Below are 8,497 nucleotides of genomic sequence, written 5' to 3'. Positions count from 1 at the left end.
TGTGAGATATCAGTCACAGAGTCAAATATTAGCTAATATTCCTGCATTTGAATGGATATATTCATAAAAAAACTGCAGCGCGAAAAATCATTGAAGTAGACTATCCGCTATTCGAGTTTCAACTCATTTCGCGCAGTTCACCATTAGAACTAAACGGTGCTCGTGTATAAACAAGCGTGTATAGTATCGTTGACAGAGTTTTGTTGACCCGTATTATTATTATCTTATCAGGTTTTGACTCAATATTTAACAGAAAAGGTCATGCACCCTAATTTGCATGGACAAGCGAAAGTAATAAAATTCATTACCGTTGCGTATGTTAAAATACTTTCCTCGCATACTTGTCACTAACATCCTATACCGAACTCATGACGCGAAAATTCCTTTTATGTCTCCCCAAACGGGCTGTAAAATGAGCTTTCATTTTGTCGCCTTTACCTCGGCTGTGTAAATTCATGGTGCAGTGCCTTTCGGAGTGATTGATTTGGTTTGCTTTGAGCTTAAGTGTTTGTTGAGCAACGGCGAGACTGGTATTGTGACATTTAAAACACTTTTCAATAAAATGAGAATTAAAAACTGAACATAACATGGAAGTTGGAATTCAGCCAGAATGGAACCTTATTCTTGCATGAACTCTTATTAAAATGAAACTATGGACACATTTGAGTACTTTTTGTAGAAATACACTTGACTGGTTTCCAAAGTCGTATTTATACTGTAAGTGTATTCCACGAGTAGCCTATTGTCCGGCATTGTGATTTAACAACTCCAGCGCAATGGCCTTGTTCAAACGTATTGGAGTCGTTGGAATATTTTCAATGAGGTTTTAGGTAGTACGTACATCCGGCAATATATAAACAAATATCATAGCTCTACATATGCAGCGACTAAGATTGGTAGACAACAGTAAAAGATGCCGCTGATTCTAAATGATTAATAAACATGCCGATGCATAGGCTATGTGCGTTTCCTACTGAAAAAATAACTGCATAAACAAACTTTGAGAACACAAATCTTGCTTCAAGAAAACTATTATAGGTACCATGTGTGCGTGGCCAGCTGTGTATCAGGCTTTCTCAACTAGCAGAACTACCGTGGTGGTTTTGGTTTTTGATTTTCTGTTTGCTGTGAATAGGTCAACTTGATTATTGATAGACTGAAACTTTGATTTTGTTGATTGAGTGAAGTCATTGGTGCCAAATCGATATGTTCATGGCATTTGAGCCAGGCAATGCAGCGGACAGGGCGGCTTAAATCCACACTTCAACATGTTTGTCGACGGTTATCTACAGACCAGTGCACCGAACTGACCATCATGTTTGTAGATCTGTCGACGAGGTTCCAAGAGCAAAGCTAGTGTGCTGATTGAATATGCACCCGTAATATTAGTCCAAATTTTTAAGTCTAGTGTTACAACTTTCCGGAAAGCAAATGACAGGAAACTGTGATAAAGGTTAGTTGATCTGGAAAACGAACAGGTTCAAAACTGATATTACGAGGCCTTAGTTTTCTATTCCCCAATTGGAGTTAAGATGGATTTATTGATTGACCGATATGCTTCAAGGATTCATTTAGACACTAGATCGAGGTCGATGCGGGAGTAGATGTCACTGCACTCTGAAAGTGGGTCACTATCGAAGCAACATGTTTTTTAGTCCCCACGGACACCGTCCGGGGGGACTTATAGGTTTGGTCATGTCCGTGCGTCCGTCCGTCCGTGCGTCCGTCCGTTCACGCAGATATCTCAGACATGCCCTGGTCAATTTCTTTCAAACTTTGCGCAAGGATAGTACCCTACCCCATACAGATGCACGTCGATTTGTTTCACAATGCGATCAAATTTGGCCGTGTTAGAGGACTTTTTAGTTTACACCTCCATAGACTCCCATGTATAAGGCAGTTCTCCATAAACTGTATAAGGCCAAGAAAATATAAATTTAGTTTCCCATCGTATTCATATTGCAAAAAGGATGCAGTGACACAGTTTTTAGTCCCCATGGATGAAGTCTAGGGGGCTTATAAATTGGGTCATGTCCATCCGTTCACACAGATATCACAGATATTTTGACAAAATGTCACGTGACCTTATGACGCCACATATTGTACCTTATTAATTATGCGCATATCTAATTTTGAGCGAGCCAATAGAGCTAGAGGTCTGATTTTTGGTATATAGGGATAACTTAGCAATAGAATTTTTTTGACAAAATGTCACGTGACCTCGGTGACCTTTGACCTCAAATATACATATTTGTCCATAACTCAGTAACCACAAGTGCTACACCCTTCATATATGGTATGATGGGACACCTTATGACGCCACATATTGTCCCTCTTCAATTATGCACATATCTAATTCTGAGCAAGCCAATAGAGCTGGATTCTGATTTTTGGCTTATAGGGATAACTATAGGATCAACATTTTTTGACAAAAATGTCATGTGACCTTGAAGACCTTTTACTAAAATATACGTGTATGTCAATAAATAAGTAACCACAAGTGCTATGTCCTTTATATTTAGTAGGATGGGAGACCTTATGACAACACACGCTTTACCTCATTAGTTATGCACATATCTAATTCTGGGCAAGCGAATAGAGCTAGAGGTCTGATTTTTGGCATATAGGGATTAATTAGCAATACAATTTTTTTTCAAAATGTCACGTGACCTCGATGACCTTTGACCTTGATTATACATATATATGCGTAACTCAGTAACCACAAGTTCTATACCCTCCAATTTTGATAGGATATTAGACCTTAAGATGTCACATCTTGTACCTCATTTATTATGCGCATATGTATTTCTTTGCTGGCCAATACAGCTAGAGGTCTGATCTTTTTTCCCGATTTAGAACCATAACTTAGACATGCCTCATGTGTTTCAAATTGGGAACAACGACATAGACCTATGTGCCCATAGATCTCAACATATACACTCCTGTGATACTTCTTAATGACCACATTTCCCTGCCCCATCAAGACTAATACTCCTATTACAAGTGGGGACTATGTCATTGTCAATGACTAGTTTAAACTCAACCGTGCCCTGCCATCGTCTAAATCAGGTTACACTCGAACGTTTTATAAATTGATTTAACGGTACAATGCCCTTTGTCACACTTGAACCAGGATTCAGTGAAGTATTCTAATTCATGCATCGTTCTTGAAATAGTATACAACAATCCCATTTTGTCGGCTGTTAAGAAGTTATAGTTGAAGTCAGAGTCATTTGATTTTCCTTGGCTTATTATGACCTTAATAACCTGTGTAGATGTATGTCTTTCGATTCCGCTTGTCAAGAATAAGAGGGCGTAATGCAAGCTAAAATTACCGTTTTGTCTACATAAACTCAAAATGTTTTACTCGAAATTTATTTCTATAAATGTAGTATCGAAATCAAAAGCCGTCTCACTGTTACCCATGCGTGGAGTTTTTTCAAAGAATTTTATCATAAACTTGTTGCTAGATTTTTAAACTGGGAGGAGTTTTATCGCGACCAGTAATTTGAAGAACTAACACGCATTGGCCAGTCATATTTAGATGCATTCGCAATGGAAAACAGCAGTAGTAATTGCATTTTCATAAATCAAGTAAAACACTGTCATTACAAAATTAAGTTTGATGTTCATTTAAAATGCATAAATTAAGTAAAATTTGAAGTTTGTGATCATTTCTTGTGTACAGAAATGCAATTTTTGCGGACCGGATGAAAAGTACTTGATGGGTAACTCGGTCGTTCGAGAAAAAGTAAATAAAAGATAAAGTAGATCAGAAAGTATACAACAAGTACACGAAATTCACATATACCAGCAAGATGTGTAACATGTCATACTCAGACGTCAATAAAGGCTCGAAAAGGTTTATTGATGCAACATGTCACCAGATATGAACTGAAAATGCTCACGTGTTTCATTATATATTGCAGTTATGTGTAAATTTGAACCTTTGCCACATGTTTGCAACTTCATTGAAAGTGTTATGATCAACATAATGAAAAATATTCACCACAGATTAATTCTAAAGGTCATTAAGTATTCAAATATGTAATTAGCTGAAATAAAATAATTAATTTCTTTGACTGCTGTCATTGTATCACCACTTTATATAGCAAGTGTAATTGCCTTTGGTCAAGTCCTTCAAGCTATACATGCCAAACTGTGAAAGCTCATTAGATATGCAAATTATAAATTAGCTGACATGAAAATGCGAAATGACTTTCAATATTGGTATAACCTGGTGTATATCACCAATGCACATAGAATGTTTTGCTAACTTTGACCAAATAAATCCAAGTATTATCCCCAATTAGAAAGTTCGTTAAATATGCAATTTGGAATTGGCTGAAGTAAAAATGTTAAATGACTTTCAATAGTGTTGTTTCATTGTATCTTTAATGTACAAAGTAAGTTTCATCAAATTTGGTCTAGTCAATACAGATAAATATCCTTAATTAGGAAAGTTCATTAAACATGCAAATTAGGAACTGGCTGAAGTAAAAAAGCTTAATGACTTTCAATAATGTTGTTTTATAGCATCTTCACTACATGTACCAACATTCATCAACTTTGGTCAATTCAATTTAGATATATATCCCCTAATTAGGAAATTTCATTAAATATGCAAATAAGAAATTGGCTGAAGTAAAACTGCTCAATGATTTTCAGTAATGTTATATCCTAGTATTTTCAACGTACATAGCAAGTTTCATCAATTTTGGTCGAGTTAATTCAGATATATACATCTAATTAGGAAAGTTTATTAAATATGCAAACAAGGAATTGGCTTAAGTAAAATGCTTAATGACTTTCAATAAATGTTATATCATAGTATATTTAATGTCATAGCAAGTTCCATCAATTTTGGTCAAGTCAATTCAAATATGTCCCCAATTGAAAAGTTCATTAAATATGGAAATTAGCTGTTGGATGAAGCAAAAATGCTTAATAACTTTCAATACTGTGAAATCATAGTATCTTCAGTATATTTACCAAGTTTCATCAATTTTGATGGAGTCAATTCAGATATATATCCCTAATTGGGAAAGTTCATTAAATATCCAAATTAGCCATTATCTTTTATGTCTCCACTTAATATCTTTCAAAGCTGGTATATCTTGGTGTGATCAACATTTGTAGCAAATCTCATCAGATTGTGTGCAGTCGTTCTCAATGTATGTCCATTTTTTCTAAAATAACTAATCATGCAAATGAGCAAAGAGTAAGCAGGCCACGCCCGCAAAAAACTAATCAGTTCTGAATTTATGTACCAGATTTGATTCTGATCTGATGAGCCGTTTTTTGTGATATCGAACAGACAGACAGATAGACAGACACACAGACAGTCAGACCGCTGCGACATTAGCTCACATGTATGAACACTTGAGCTAAAAATGGTTAAATCTTTCGTTGAGGGCGCCAACAGTGCCCTCTAAGCCCGTCATTTTAGGTTTGGAGTTGTTGTTTTGTTTGTTGTTGAATGTGTCGTTATCACCATTTTATATATATGTTTGTGTGCTGCCTGATTCATTCCTGAATTACAGTATAGATGTCTGTAGAGTTACTGTGATTCTACCAGGACAATAACTTCAGATTTTTAATTGATTTTTTTAAAACGATTTCTGTTCAACAATGCCTCTGATTTACTGCTAATTATTTATAGAAAATAATAACATCAGTTTTTAGTGCAAATTTCACAATGGAGATATATATTGCAAGTTGTATAAGTCAAAACAGAATGCAAGCAGTAATGATTCTTTTCTTTTAAATAGGAAACAACACTGAAGCAAAGCATTCGGTCTAGTATGATTTCAGGCCTTCGCTATTGTACTTCAGAATAATGCTAACTTTGATACGGACGCATTAAGCCATTAATAGCTTGACAGTAAGAAGCCATTCAACACATGCAAATCCGTTCTCCAATACTCAAACGCTGATAAACTTCACTATGGGGGAAACACCATCACCGGTAGACACACAGTCAGCATTCGCTGACCTCAATAAACATATTTTTAGGTGAATCCTCAAGGTAGTATGCGCCTCGAAAGTGAAAGACTTAAGACATTTGCTCAAACTTTCCTCGATAAACTTCAACCATTCTCGTACAAAATCAATAATAAACAACTGGGCTCATCATACAAATTTTAGTACGGAGAGACACATAACCTAACATTTTCCAATATTTGATATTGACATGATCGGCATTCCTGTTATAACTCTACTCACACGCAGTAGACCAGAAACGTATTGGAAATTGGAAGAGTCCGAATACGCAATCTACCTTAATTTGCAATCGACCACATTTTAGAACAGTATTGTTTTAGAATCGGCTTAGTATTATTTACAATTGAAAAATCAGTTCATCCACCTCCCCCCTCATCCTCGCGCGCCAAAATTTTCATTTAGCAGGCAAATGAGATAGTTGGGTATAGTTCAGCGCATGGACGGAATCACAGTCTCCATGCATTAAATGCAACCCAAAATCCACCTCATATAATGAGTACATGAATGTTGCTTTATGGTGCAACAGTCTGAGATTGGCACTAACTGTAATACCCATTAGTATTCATATGGTGTGGGCGAAACGCTGGATCTGATCATGCCAGCAGTACAAACAAAATCATGTGTACCTATGATTAGTTTAGAATATGACTTAACACAATACATTAACTTATATGCAATTACTATACTCTTGATTAAAGTTGTAATTTGCCGCTTCATTGTACCCCTAGAACTATACACTATTCACAACGTCTTGTTCTAAAGTAGACCTATTTTGCAATACAAGTCATATGCTTCTGCTTGTAAATAAACCCTAGAAAGACCAAGCTATTTGTTTCAATCCCCACTGCATATGTATTTTTACTTTCTGTTGTTAGTCTATTTTTTTAAATGAAGATTATTTGTTGACGTGAAGTCTTCTTTTACAGTGTCACCGCCGCCAGCTTTAATGGCGCTTGGTATATTTTAGTTTTGGTTCTATTTATAGAAAACAGACAGCATACCTGTGACCTGAATTAGGGAAAGCAGCAATTTGTAGTTCATACCATAGCAACTTTTTGAAATGCAGAAGAGCTTTTACATGTTCACTACATTCAGGGATTTGAAAGTAAAAGTGCATCAATATCCACAATATACTGCCATTAATGCTTGTGCATGCATATATACCCTGTTTCATGTACAAGCGTTATAAAATCTGGGTGACTAGTAATATTGAATTTTCTGAAGAACTAGTAACATGTGAAGAAACAAGAAATTGATTGTTACAGGTCACATGCATTTATGGTCATAATTTTATGAAGTGAAAAATTGTATAATTTGTATAAATAACAAGAGCATTCTATTTCTTGAAACTCTCAATTCGCGCGATGTCTAGCGCCAAAAATAGTATTGGCTGCGCAGATTTGTTAATGTTTTTTTTGACATGGAGTGCTAGGAATAGCATGTATGTCAACCATGGTGACTCCAAGTAGCTGCTTTTGAAGAGAACAGAACTACTACATAATCTGTATGAATTCAAAACCAGTAGTGCGCAGGAGCATGTATGGTTTCATTATCTTTTGACTTGTATTTGGCTTATACGAAATTATTATACAAGTAACTGTTAATGTTAAAGACGATAGATGTTTTTTTCAAGTACACGTCTTGACTTGCGTGTTCACATGAAAACTATGACATCAACAATGCATGCAATATACTATTAATGGCTATGTTTTGAATATTCTGATGTATGCTGTAATTGGACATCTCTAGATAATACAGTCAGGAACATTGCAGGACTCTAGCATGCTAAGGATAACCAATGCAGTAAATACGTATGTTATAACATTGACATGGTTCGTGTACATTTACCTTCACAATAATTTTTTGTGGCTTTGAGTGACAGTAGTCTTTGGGTTGTCTGGCTGAAAAAATGTTGTTTTATTGAACGGAATCCGAAATGAGGAATCTCAAATATTTTCAGGACGAACCAGGGTACAAAGAAACAGATTACATGATTCCTGAACTAGAAAACAGTTGACAAAATAGTCAAGTACTGCTCCTGCGAGAATATGAAGACAAATCCAGCGGTGAACCGTAAAAATGAACCAGATGTGGATTGTTCAGGTAGTCCATTAATAAAAAAAGGTGAGAAACTAAGAAAAACTGAAAAGCCAATAAAAGGCGGTAGCAGAATTCCGCTTTCAAACTGGAGGTCTAAGATTATAAAATTTGAATTATCCAATTTTGGTTGCCCTGGATTCTAATCAGTTTGGCAACTTACATTGCCATTGGCATGCTTTCAGGTGACCTGTCATTGGCACAGCTTATGAAATGGATGACTCTCTATCGGTATCTTACGTAGTCTACAAACTCCAATACTTACAGAACAACTTTGAAACTATTCCCAATTGCTTCTTTAAATGTTTCTAATATTTCTGTGTGTCATTATTTATGGCTACATTACAATTGTATTTGTTCGTACAATAATGTATGACTTGGTTAGTCACTTTGTAGA

Source organism: Ptychodera flava, chromosome 17, assembly GCF_041260155.1.
Source record: "Ptychodera flava strain L36383 chromosome 17, AS_Pfla_20210202, whole genome shotgun sequence".
In the NCBI taxonomy this organism is placed as follows: Eukaryota; Metazoa; Hemichordata; class Enteropneusta; family Ptychoderidae; genus Ptychodera; species Ptychodera flava.
Note: the sequence above shows the minus strand (reverse complement) of the source record.